Source organism: Alligator mississippiensis, chromosome 9, assembly GCF_030867095.1.
Source record: "Alligator mississippiensis isolate rAllMis1 chromosome 9, rAllMis1, whole genome shotgun sequence".
NCBI lineage: Eukaryota > Metazoa > Chordata > Crocodylia > Alligatoridae > Alligator > Alligator mississippiensis.
In genome coordinates this window covers 34,764,964-34,782,301 of record NC_081832.1, presented here as the reverse complement: position 1 = coordinate 34,782,301, position 17,338 = coordinate 34,764,964, and positions in this window count along the sequence as shown.

The window sequence follows — 17,338 nt, the reverse complement described above, 5'->3', positions numbered from 1 at the left end:
TACTACAAGAACAACCACTACTACTACTACAAGTACAACCACGACTACTACTACTACTACCAGAACAACCACTACTACTACTACTACTACTACAAGTAGAACCACTACTACTACTAAAACAACAACCACTACTACTACTACAAGAACAACCACTACTACTACTACAAGTATTACAAGAAAAACCACTACTACTACTACAAGAACAACCACTACTACTTCTACAAGAACAACCACTACAACTACCATTACTACAACTACAAGAACAACCACTACTACTACAAGAACAACCACCACTACTACTACTGCTACTACAAGAACAACCGCTACTACTACTACTACTACTACAAGAACAACCACTACTACTTCTACAAGAACAACCACTACTTCTCCTCCTACTACTACTACTACTACAAGAACAACCACTACTACTACTACTACTAAAAGAACAACCACTACTACTACTACAAGAACAACCACTACTACTACTAGTACTACTACTACTACTACTACTACAAGAACAACCACTACTACTTCTAAAAGTACAGCCACAACTACTACTACAAGAATAACCCCTACTACTGCTACAAGAACAACCACTGCTTCTCCTACTACTCCTTATACTACAAGAACAAACACTACTACTAGTAGTATTACAAGAAAAACCACTACTACTACTACAAGAACAACTGCTACTAATACTATTACAAGTACAACCACTACTACTACCAGAACAACCACTACTACTACTACAAGAGAAACCACTACTGCTAGTACAGGAACAACCACTACTACTATTACTAGTATTACAACAATAACCAGTACTACCATTACAAGAACAAACACTACTATTTCCAGCAGTAAAACCACTACTACTACTGTTACTACAAGAACAACCAGCACCACTACTACTACTACAAGAACAACCACTACTACTACTACAAGAACAACCACTACAACTACCACTACTACAACTACAAGAACAACCACCACTACAACAACAAATACTACTACTACAAGAGAAACCACTACTACTACTACTACTACTACTACTACAAGAACAACCACTACTACTACTACTACAAGAACAACCACTACAACTACCACTACTACAACTACAAGAACAACCACTACTACTACAAGAACAACCACCACTACTACTACTTCTACAAGAACAACCACTACTACTACTACAAGAACAACCGCCACTACTACTACTACTACTACAAGATCAACCACTACTACTACTACTACTACTTCTACAAGTAGAACCACTACTACTACTGAAACAACAACCACTACTACTACTACAGGAACAACCACTACTACTACTACAAGTATTACAAGAAAAACCACTACTACTACTACAAGAACAACCACTACTACTTCTACAAGAACAACCACTACAACTACCACTACTACAACTACAAGAACAACCACTACTACTACAAGAACAACCACCACTACTACTACTGCTACTACAAGAACAACCGCTACTACTACTACTACTACTACAAGAACAACCACTACTACTTCTACAAGAACAACCACTACTTCTCCTACTACTACTACTACTACTACTACTACTACAAGAACAACCACTAATACTACTACTACTAAAAGAACAACCACTACTACTACTACAAGAACAACCACTACTACTACTAGTACTACTACTACTACTACTACTACAAGAACAACCACTACTACTACTACAAGTACAACCACGACTACTACTACTACTACAAGAACAACCACTACTACTACTACTACTACTACAAGTAGAACCACTACTACTACTAAAACAACAACCACTACTACTACTACAAGAACAACCACTACTACTACTACAAGTATTACAAGAAAAACCACTACTACTACTACAAGAACAACCACTACTACTTCTACAAGAACAACCACTACAACTACCATTATTACAACTACAAGAACAACCACTACTACTACAAGAACAACCACCACTAGTACTACTGCTACTACAAGAACAACCGCTACTACTACTACTACTACTACAAGAACAACCACTACTACTTCTACAAGAACAACCACTACTTCTCCTACTACTACTACTACTACTACAAGAACAACCACTACTACTACTACTACTAAAAGAACAACCACTACTACTACTACAAGAACAACCACTACTACTACTAGTACTACTACTACTACTACTACTACAAGAACAACCACTAATACTTCTAAAAGTACAGCCACAACTACTACTACAAGAATAACCCCTACTACTGCTACAAGAACAACCACTGCTTCTCCTACTACTCCTTATACTACAAGAACAAACACTACTACTAGTAGTATTACAAGAAAAACCACTACTACTACTACAAGAACAACTGCTACTAATACTATTACAAGTACAACCACTACTACAACCAGAACAACCACTACTACTACTACAAGAGAAACCACTACTGCTACTACAGGAACAACCACTACTACTATTACTAGTATTACAACAACAACCAGTACTACCATTACAAGAACAAACACTACTATTTCCAGAAGTAAAACCCCTGCTACTACTGTTACTACAAGAACAACCAGCACCACTACTACTACTACAAGAACAACCACCACTACTACTACAAGAACAACCACTACAACTACCACTACTACAACTACAAGAACAACCACCACTACAACAACAAATACTACTACTACAAGAGAAACCACTACTACTACTACTACTACTACTACTACAAGAACAACCACTACTACTACTACTACAAGAACAACCACTAAAACTACCACTACTACAACTACAAGAACAACCACTACTGCTACAAGAACAACCACCACTACTACTACTTCTACAAGAACAACCACTACTACTACTACAAGAACAACCGCCACTACTACTACTACTACTACTACAAGATCAACCACTACTACTACTACTACTTCTACAAGTAGAACCACTACTACTACTAAAACAACAACCACTACTACTACTACAAGAACAACCACTACTACTACTACAAGTATTACAAGAAAAACCACTACTACTACTACAAGAACAACCACTACTACTTCTACAAGAACAACCACTACAACTACCACTACTACAACTACAGGAACAACCACTACTACTACAAGAACAACCACCACTACTACTACTGCTACTACAAGAACAACCGCTACTACTACTACTACTACTACAAGAACAACCACTACTACTTCTACAAGAACAACCACTACTTCTCCTACTACTACTACTACTACTACAAGAACAACCACTAATACTACTACTACTAAAAGAACAACCACTACTACTACTACAAGAACAACCACTACTACTACTACAAGAACAACCACTACAGCTACCACTACTACAACTACAAGAACAACCACCACTACAACAACAAATACTACTACTACAAGAGAAACCACTTCTACTACTACTACTACTACTACTACAAGAACAACCACTACAACTACCACTACTACAATTACAAGAACAACCACTACTACTACAAGAACAACCACCACTACTACTACTTCTACAAGAACAACAACTACTACTACTACAAGAACAACCGCCACTACTACTACTACTACTACTACTACAAGATCAACCACTACTACTACTACTACTACTTCTACAAATAGAACCACTACTACTACTAAAACAACAACCACTACTACTACTACAAGAACAACCACTACTACTACTACAAGTATTACAAGAAAAAACACTACTACTACTACAAGAACAACCACTACTACTTCTACAAGAACAACCACTACAACTACCACTACTACAACTACAAGAACAACCACTACTACTACAAGAACAACCACCACTACTACTACTGCTACTACAAGAACAACCGCTACTACTACTACTACTACTACAAGAACAACCACTACTACTTCTACAAGAACAACCACTACTTCTCCTACTACTACTACTACTACTACTACAAGAACAACCACTAATACTACTACTACTAAAAGAACAACCACTACTACTACTACAAGAACAACCACTACTACTACTAGTACTACTACTACTACTACTACTACAAGAACAACCACTACTACTACTACAAGTACAACCACGACTACTACTACTACAAGAACAACCACTACTACTACTACTACTACTACAAGTAGAACCACTACTACTACTAAAACAACAACCACTACTAGTACTACAAGAACAACCACTACTACTACAAGTATTACAAGAAAAACCACTACTACTACTACAAGAACAACCACTACTACTTCTACAAGAACAACGACTACAACTACCATTACTACAACTACAAGAACAACCACTACTACTACAAGAACAAACACCACTACTACTACTGCTACTACAAGAACAACCGCTACTACTACTACTACTACTACTACAAGAACAACCACTACTACTTCTACAAGAACAACCACTACTTCTCCTACTACTACTACTACAAGAACAACCACTACTACTACTACTACTAAAAGAACAACCACTACTACTACTACAAGAACAACCACTACTACTACTAGTACTACTACTACTACTACTACTACTACAAGAACAACCACTACTACTTCTAAAAGTACAGCCACAACTACTACTACAAGAATAACCCCTACTACTGCTACAAGAACAACCACTGCTTCTCCTACTACTCCTTATACTACAAGAACAAACACTACTACTAGTAGTATTACAAGAAAAACCACTACTACTACTACAAGAACAACTGCTACTAATACTATTACAAGTACAACCACTACTACTACCAGAACAGCCACTACTACTACTACAAGAGAAACCACTACTGCTACTACAGGAACAACCACTACTACTATTACTAGTATTACAACAACAACCAGTACTACCATTACAAGAACAAACACTACTATTTCCAGAAGTAAAACCACTACTACTACTGTTACTACAAGAACAACCAGCACCACTACTACTACTACAAGAACAACCACTACTAATACTACAAGAACAACCACTACAACTACCACTACTACAACTACAAGAACAACCACCACTACAACAACAAATACTACTACTACAAGAGAAACCACTTCTACTACTACTACTACTACTACAAGAACAACCACTACAACTACCACTACTACAATTACAAGAACAACCACTACTACTACAAGAACAACCACCACTACTACTACTTCTACAAGAACAACCACTACTACTACTACAAGAACAACCGCCACTACTACTACTACTACTACTGCAAGATCAACCACTACTACTACTACTTCTACAAGTAGAACCACTACTACTACTAAAACAACAACCACTACTACTACTACAAGAACAACCACTACTACTACTACAAGTATTACAAGAAAAACCACTACTACTACTACAAGAACAACCACTACTACTTCTACAAGAACAACCACTACAACTACCACTACTACAACTACAAGAACAACCACTACTACTACAAGAACAACCACCACTACTACTACTGCTACTACAAGAACAACCGCTACTACTACTACTACTACTACAAGAACAACCACTACTACTTCTACAAGAACAACCACTACTTCACCTACTACTACTACTACTACTACTACTACAAGAACAACCACTAATACTACTACTACTAAAAGAACAACCACTACTACTACTACAAGAACAACCACTACTACTACTACTACTAGTACTACTACTACTACTACAAGAACAACCACTACTACTACTACAAGTACAACCACGACTACTACTACTACTACAAGAACAACCACTACTACTACTACTACTACTACTACAAGTAGAACCACTACTACTACTAAAACAACAACCACTACTACTACTACAAGAACAACCACTACTACTACTACAAGTATTACAAGAAAATCCACTACTACTACTACAAGAACAACCACTACTACTTCTACAAGAACAACCACTACAACTACCATTACTACAACTACAAGAACAACCACTACTACTACAAGAACAAACACCACTACTACTACTGCTACTACAAGAACAACCGCTACTACTACTACTACTACTACAAGAACAACCACTACTACTTCTACAAGAACAACCACTACTTCTCCTACTACTACTACTACTACTACTACAAGAACAACCACTACTACTACTACTACTAAAAGAACAACCACTACTACTACTACAAGAACAACCACTACTACTACAAGAACAACCACCACTACTACTACTTCTACAAGAACAACCACTACTACTACTACAAGAACAACCGCCACTACTACTACTACTACTACAAGATCAACCACTACTACTACTACTACTTCTACAAGTAGAACCACTACTACTACTAAAACAACAACCACTACTACTACTACAAGAACAACCACTACTACTACTACAAGTATTACAAGAAAAACCACTACTACTACTACAAGAACAACCACTACTACTTCTACAAGAACAACCACTACAACTACCACTACTACAACTACAAGAACAACCACTACTACTACAAGAACAACCACCACTACTACTACTGCTACTACAAGAACAACCGCTACTACTACTACTACTACTACAAGAACAACCACTACTACTTCTACAAGAACAACCACTACTTCTCCTACTACTACTACTACTACAAGAACAACCACTAATACTACTACTACTAAAAGAACAACCACTACTACTACTACAAGAACAACCACTACTACTACTAGTACTACTACTACTACTACTACTACAAGAACAACCACTACTACTACTACAAGTACAACCACGACTACTACTACTACTACAAGAACAACCACTACTACTACTACTACTACTACAAGTAGAACCACTACTACTACTAAAACAACAACCACTACTACTACTACAAGAACAACCACTACTACTACTACAAGTATTACAAGAAAAACCACTACTACTACTACAAGAACAACCACTACTACTTCTACAAGAACAACCACTACAACTACCATTACTACAACTACAAGAACAACCACTACTACTACAAGAACAACCACCACTACTACTACTGCTACTACAAGAACAACCGCTACTACTACTACTACTGCTACAAGAACAACCACTACTATTTCTACAGGAACAACCACTACTTCTCCTACTACTACTACTACTACTACAAGAACAACCACTACTACTACTACTACTAAAAGAACAACCACTACTACTACTACAAGAACAACCACTACTACTACTAGTACTACTACTACTGCTACTACTACTACAAGAACAACCACTACTACTTCTAAAACTACAGCCACAACTACTACTACAAGAATAACCCCTACTACTGCTACAAGAACAACCACTGCTTCTCCTACTACTCCTTATACTACAAGAACAAACACTACTACTAGTAGTATTACAAGAAAAACCACTACTACTACTACAAGAACAACTGCTACTAATACTATTACAAGTACAACCACTACTACTACCAGAACAACCACTACTACTACTACAAGAGAAACCACTACTGCTACTACAGGAAAAACCACTACTACTATTACTAGTATTACAACAACAACCAGTACTACCATTACAAGAACAAACACTACTATTTCCAGAAGTAAAACCACTACTACTACTGTTACTACAAGAACAACCAGCACCACTACTACTACTACAAGAACAACCACTACTACTACTACAAGAACAACCACTACAACTACCACTACTACAACTACAAGAACAACCACCACTACAACAACAAATACTACTACTACAAGAGAAACCACTTCTACTACTACTACTACTACTACAAGAACAACCACTACAACTACCACTACTACAATTACAAGAACAACCACTACTACTACAAGAACAACCACCACTACTACTACTTCTACAAGAACAACCACTACTACTACTACAAGAACAACCGCCACTACTACTACTACTACTACTACAAGATCAACCACTACTACTACTACTACTACTTCTACAAGTAGAACCACTACTACTACTAAAACAACAACCACTACTACTACTACAAGAACAACCACTACTACTACTACAAGTATTACAAGAAAAACCACTACTACTACTACAAGAACAACCACTACTACTTCTACAAGAACAACCACTACAACTACCACTACTACAACTACAAGAACAACCACTACTACTACAAGAACAACCACCACCACTACTACTGCTACTACAAGAACAACCGCTACTACTACTACTACTACTACAAGAACAACCACTACTACTACAAGAACAACCACCACTACTACTACTTCTACAAGAACAACCACTACTACTACTACAAGAACAACCGCCACTACTACTACTACTACTACAAGATCAACCACTACTACTACTACTACTACTTCTACAAGTAGAACCACTACTACTACTAAAACAACAACCACTACTACTACTACAAGAACAACCACTACTACTACTACAAGTATTACAAGAAAAACCACTACTACTACTACAAGAACAACCACTACTACTTCTACAAGAACAACCACTACAACTACCACTACTACAACTACAAGAACAACCACTACTACTACAAGAACAACCACCACTACTACTACTGCTACTACAAGAACAACCGCTGCTACTACTACTACTACTACAAGAACAACCACTACTACTTCTACAAGAACAACCACTACTTCTCCTACTACTACTACTACTACAAGAACAACCACTAATACTACTACTACTAAAAGAACAACCACTACTACTACTACAAGAACAACCACTACTACTACTAGTACTACTACTACTACTACTACTACAAGAACAACCACTACTACTACTACAAGTACAACCACGACTACTACTACTACTACAAGAACAACCACTACTACTACTACTACTACTACAAGTAGAACCACTACTACTACTAAAACAACAACCACTACTACTACTACAAGAACAACCACTACTACTACTACAAGTATTACAAGAAAAACCACTACTACTACTACAAGAACAACCACTACTACTTCTACAAGAACAACCACTACAACTACCATTACTACAACTACAAGAACAACCACTACTACTACAAGAACAACCACCACTACTACTACTGCTACTACAAGAACAACCGCTACTACTACTACTACTGCTACAAGAACAACCACTACTATTTCTACAGGAACAACCACTACTTCTCCTACTACTACTACTACTACTACAAGAACAACCACTACAACTACCACTACTACAATTACAAGAACAACCACTACTACTACAAGAACAACCACCACTACTACTACTTCTACAAGAACAACCACTACTACTACTACAAGAACAACCGCCACTACTACTACTACTACTACTACAAGATCAACCACTACTACTACTACTACTACTTCTACAAGTAGAACCACTACTACTACTAAAACAACAACCACTACTACTACTACAAGAACAACCACTACTACTACTACAAGTATTACAAGAAAAACCACTACTACTACTACAAGAACAACCACTACTACTTCTACAAGAACAACCACTACAACTAACACTACTACAACTACAAGAACAACCACTACTACTACAAGAACAACCACCACCACTACTACTGCTACTACAAGAACAACCGCTACTACTACTACTACTACTACAAGAACAACCACTACTACTTCTACAAGAACAACCACTACTTCTCCTCCTCCTCCTACTACTACTACTACTACAAGAACAACCACTAATACTACTACTACTAAAAGAACAACCACTACTACTACTACAAGAACAACCACTACTACTACTACAAATATTACAAGAAAAACCACTACTACTACTACAAGAACAACCACTACAACTACCATTACTACAACTACAAGAACAACCACTACTACTACAAGAACAAACACCACTACTACTACTGCTACTACAAGAACAACCGCTACTACTACTACTACTACTACTACAAGAACAACCACTACTACTTCTACAAGAACAACCACTACTTCTCCTACTACTACTACTACTACTACTACTACTACAAGAACAACCACTACTACTACTACTACTAAAAGAACAACCACTACTACTACTACAAGAACAACCACTACTACTACTAGTTCTACTACTACTACTACTACTACTACTACAAGAACAACCACTACTACTTCTAAAAGTACAGCCACAACTACTACTACAAGAATAACCCCTACTACTGCTACAAGAACAACCACTGCTTCTCCTACTACTCCTTATACTACAAGAACAAACACTACTACTAGTAGTATTACAAGAAAAACCACTACTACTACTACAAGAACAACTGCTACTAATACTATTACAAGTACAACCACTACTACTACCAGAACAGCCACTACTACTACTACAAGAGAAACCACTACTGCTACTACAGGAACAACCACTACTACTATTACTAGTATTACAACAACAACCAGTACTACCATTACAAGAACAAACACTACTATTTCCAGAAGTAAAACCACTACTACTACTGTTACTACAAGAACAACCAGCACCACTACTACTACTACAAGAACAACCACTACTACTACTACAAGAACAACCACTACAACTACCACTACTACAACTACAAGAACAACCACCACTACAACAACAAATACTACTACTACAAGAGAAACCACTTCTACTACTACTACTACTACTACAAGAACAACCACTACAACTACCACTACTACAATTACAAGAACAACCACTACTACTACAAGAACAACCACCACTACTACTACTTCTACAAGAACAACCACTACTACTACTACAAGAACAACCGCCACTACTACTACTACTACTACTGCAAGATCAACCACTACTACTACTACTTCTACAAGTAGAACCACTACTACTACTAAAACAACAACCACTACTACTACTACAAGAACAACCACTACTACTACTACAAGTATTACAAGAAAAACCACTACTACTACTACAAGAACAACCACTACTACTTCTACAAGAACAACCACTACAACTACCACTACTACAACTACAAGAACAACCACTACTACTACAAGAACAACCACCACTACTACTACTGCTACTACAAGAACAACCGCTACTACTACTACTACTACTACAAGAACAACCACTACTACTTCTACAAGAACAACCACTACTTCACCTACTACTACTACTACTACTACTACTACAAGAACAACCACTAATACTACTACTACTAAAAGAACAACCACTACTACTACTACAAGAACAACCACTACTACTACTACTACTAGTACTACTACTACTACTACAAGAACAACCACTACTACTACTACAAGTACAACCACGACTACTACTACTACTACAAGAACAACCACTACTACTACTACTACTACTACTACAAGTAGAACCACTACTACTACTAAAACAACAACCACTACTACTACTACAAGAACAACCACTACTACTACTACAAGTATTACAAGAAAAAACACTACTACTACTACAAGAACAACCACTACTACTTCTACAAGAACAACCACTACAACTACCATTACTACAACTACAAGAACAACCACTACTACTACAAGAACAAACACCACTACTACTACTGCTACTACAAGAACAACCGCTACTACTACTACTACTACTACAAGAACAACCACTACTACTTCTACAAGAACAACCACTACTTCTCCTACTACTACTACTACTACTACTACTACAAGAACAACCACTACTACTACTACTACTAAAAGAACAACCACTACTACTACTACAAGAACAACCACTACTACTACAAGAACAACCACCACTACTACTACTTCTACAAGAACAACCACTACTACTACTACAAGAACAACCGCCACTACTACTACTACTACTACAAGATCAACCACTACTACTACTACAACTTCTACAAGTAGAACCACTACTACTACTAAAACAACAACCACTACTACTACTACAAGAACAACCACTACTACTACTACAAGTATTACAAGAAAAACCACTACTACTACTACAAGAACAACCACTACTACTTCTACAAGAACAACCACTACAACTACCACTACTACAACTACAAGAACAACCACTACTACTACAAGAACAACCACCACTACTACTACTGCTACTACAAGAACAACCGCTACTACTACTACTACTACTACAAGAACAACCACTACTACTTCTACAAGAACAACCACTACTTCTCCTACTACTACTACTACTACAAGAACAACCACTAATACTACTACTACTAAAAGAACAACCACTACTACTACTACAAGAACAACCACTACTACTACTAGTACTACTACTACTACTACTACTACTACAAGAACAACCACTACTACTACTACAAGTACAACCACGACTACTACTACTACTACAAGAACAACCACTACTACTACTACTACTACTACAAGTAGAACCACTACTACTACTAAAACAACAACCACTACTACTACTACAAGAACAACCACTACTACTACTACAAGTATTACAAGAAAAACCACTACTACTACTACAAGAACAACCACTACTACTTCTACAAGAACAACCACTACAACTACCATTACTACAACTACAAGAACAACCACTACTACTACAAGAACAACCACCACTACTACTACTGCTACTACAAGAACAACCGCTACTACTACTACTACTGCTACAAGAACAACCACTACTATTTCTACAGGAACAACCACTACTTCTCCTACTACTACTACTACTACTACAAGAACAACCACTACTACTACTACTACTAAAAGAACAACCACTACTACTACTACAAGAACAACCACTACTACTACTAGTACTACTACTACTGCTACTACTACTACAAGAACAACCACTACTACTTCTAAAACTACAGCCACAACTACTACTACAAGAATAACCCCTACTACTGCTACAAGAACAACCACTGCTTCTCCTACTACTCCTTATACTACAAGAACAAACACTACTACTAGTAGTATTACAAGAAAAACCACTACTACTACTACAAGAACAACTGCTACTAATACTATTACAAGTACAACCACTACTACTACCAGAACAACCACTACTACTACTACAAGAGAAACCACTACTGCTACTACAGGAAAAACCACTACTACTATTACTAGTATTACAACAACAACCAGTACTACCATTACAAGAACAAACACTACTATTTCCAGAAGTAAAACCACTACTACTACTGTTACTACAAGAACAACCAGCACCACTACTACTACTACAAGAACAACCACTACTACTACTACAAGAACAACCACTACAACTACCACTACTACAACTACAAGAACAACCACCACTACAACAACAAATACTACTACTACAAGAGAAACCACTTCTACTACTACTACTACTACTACAAGAACAACCACTACAACTACCACTACTACAATTACAAGAACAACCACTACTACTACAAGAACAACCACCACTACTACTACTTCTACAAGAACAACCACTACTACTACTACAAGAACAACCGCCACTACTACTACTACTACTACTACAAGATCAACCACTACTACTACTACTACTACTTCTACAAGTAGAACCACTACTACTACTAAAACAACAACCACTACTACTACTACAAGAACAACCACTACTACTACTACAAGTATTACAAGAAAAACCACTACTACTACTACAAGAACAACCACTACTACTTCTACAAGAACAACCACTACAACTACCACTACTACAACTACAAGAACAACCACTACTACTACAAGAACAACCACCACCACTACTACTGCTACTACAAGAACAACCGCTACTACTACTACTACTACTACAAGAACAACCACTACTACTTCTACAAGAACAACCACTACTTCTCCTCCTACTACTACTACTACTACTACTACAAGAACAACCACTAATACTACTACTACTAAAAGAACAACCACTACTACTACTACAAGAACAACCACTACTACTACTAGTACTACTACTACTACTACTACTACAAGAACAACCACTACTACTACTACAAGTACAACCACGACTACTACTACTACTACAAGATCAACCACTACTACTACTACTACTACTACAAGTAGAACCACTACTACTACTAAAACAACAACCACTACTACTACTACAAGAACAACCACTACTACTACTACAAGTATTACAAGAAAAACCACTACTACTACTACAAGAACAACCACTACTACTTCTACAAGAACAACCACTACAACTACCATTACTACAACTACAAGAACAACCACTACTACTACAAGAACAAACACCACTACTACTACTGCTACTACAAGAACAACCGCTACTACTACTACTACTACTACTACAAGAACAACCACTACTACTTCTACAAGAACAACCACTACTTCTCCTACTACTACTACTACTACTACTACTACTACAAGAACAACCACTACTACTACTACTACTAAAAGAACAACCACTACTACTACTACAAGAACAACCACTACTACTACTAGTACTACTACTACTACTACTACTACTACAAGAACAACCACTACTACTTCTAAAAGTACAGCCACAACTACTACTACAAGAATAACCCCTACTACTGCTACAAGAACAACCACTGCTTCTCCTACTACTCCTTATACTACAAGAACAAACACTACTACTAGTAGTATTACAAGAAAAACCACTACTACTACTACAAGAACAACTGCTACTAATACTATTACAAGTACAACCACTACTACTACCAGAACAACCACTACTACTACTACAAGAGAAACCACTACTGCTACTACAGGAACAACCACTACTACTATTACTAGTATTACAACAACAACCAGTACTACCATTACAAGAACAAACACTACTATTTCCAGAAGTAAAACCACTACTACTACTGTTACTACAAGAACAACCAGCACCACTACTACTACTACAAGAACAACCACTACTACTACTACAAGAACAACCACTACAACTACCACTACTACAAGAACAACCACCACTACAACAACAAATACTACTACTACAAGAGAAACCACTTCTACTACTACTACTACTACTACAAGAACAACCACTACTACTACTACAAGAACAACCACTACAACTACCACTACTACAACTACAAGAACAACCACTACTACTACAAGAACAACCACCACTACTACTACTTCTACAAGAACAACCACTACTACTACTACAAGAACAACCGCTACTACTACTACTACTACTACAAGAACAATCACCACTACTACTACTGCTACTACAAGAACAACCGCTACTACTACTACTACTACTACTACAAGAACAACCACTACTACTTCTACAAGAACAACCACTACTTCTCCTACTACTACTACTACTACAAGAACAACCACTACTACTACTACTACTAAAAGAACAACCACTACTACTACTACAAGAACAACCACTACTACTTCTAAAAGTACAGCCACAACTACTACTACAAGAATAACCCCTACTACTGCTACAAGAACAACCACTGCTTCTCCTCCTACTACTTCTACTACAAGAACAACCACTACTACTAGTAGTATTACAAGAAAAACCACTACTACTACTACAAGAACAACTGCTACTAATACTATTACAAGTACAACCACTACTACTACCAGAACAACCACTACTACTACTACAAGAGAAACCACTACTACTACTACTACACGAACAACCACTATTACTATTACTAGTATTACAACAACAACCAGTACTACCATTACAAGAACAAACACTACTATTTCCAGAAGTAAAACCACTACTACTACTGCTACTACAAGAACAACCAGCACCACTACTACTACTACCAGAACAACCACTACTACTACTACAAGAACAACCACTACTACTACTACTAGTATTACAACAACAACCAGTACTACCACTACAAGAACAAACACTACTACATCCAGAAGTGAAACCACTACTACTACTACTACAAGAACAACCACCACCACTACTACGACTACTACTACAAGAACAACCACTACTACTACTTCAAGAACAACCACCACTACTTCTACTAGTATTACAAGAACAACCCCTACTACTACTACAAGAACAACAGCTACTACTAATAATACTACCACACGTACAACCACTACTACTACAACAACAACAAATACTACTACTACAAGAGAAACCACTACATCTACTACTACTACTACAAGAACAACCACTACTACTACTACAAGAAAAACCACTGCTTCTCCTACTACTACTATTACAAGAACAACCACTACTACTACTACAAGAACAACCTCCACTACTAATACTAGAACAACCACTACTACTACTACTACTACTACTTCTACTACTACTACTTCTACTACTCCTACTACAAGAACAACCACTACTACTAATACTAATACTACTATTACAAGGACAACCACTACGATTACTACAACTAGAACCACTACAACTACTACAAGAACAACCACTACTACTACTACTACTACTACTACAAGAACAACCACTAATACTAATACAAGAACAACCACTACTTCTACTACTTCAAGAACAAGCACTACCACTACTACTACAAGAACTACCACTACTACTACTACAAGAACAACCACTGCTTCTCCTACTACTACTACTTCAAGAACAACCACTACTACTTCTACAAGATCAACCACTCCATCTCCTACTACTACTACTACAAGAACAACCACTACTACTACTACAAGAACGACCACCCCTACTACTACTACTGCAAGAACAACCTTTACTACTACTACAAGAACAACCACAGCTACTACTTAAAGAACAACCACGGCTTCTCCTAATACTACTACTACGAGAATAACCACTATTACTACTACAAGAACAACCACCACTACTACTACTACTACTACAAGAAAAACCTCTACTATTAATACACGGGCAACCACCACTTCTACTACTACTGCTACTACAAGAACAAACACTACTACTAATACAAGAACGACCACTACTACTACTGCTACTACCAGTAGACCCACTACTACTATTACAAGAACAACCACTACTACTACTACTAGTATTACAAGAACAACCACTTCTAATACTACAAGTACAAACACCACTACTACTACAAGAACAACCCCTACTACTACTACAAGAACAACCACTGCTTCTCCTACTACTACTACTACAAGAACAACCACTACTTCTACTACTACAAGAACAACCACCACCACTACTACTAATACTACTACTACTACAAGATCAACCACTACCACTTCGACAAGAACAACCACTACTACTTGTACTAGTATTACAAGAACAACCACTACTACTATTACAAGAACAACCACTACTACTACTACAAGTATTACAAGAAAAGCCACTACTACGACTACAAGAACAACCACTACTACTTCTACATGAACAACCACTACAACTACCACTACTACAACTACCAGA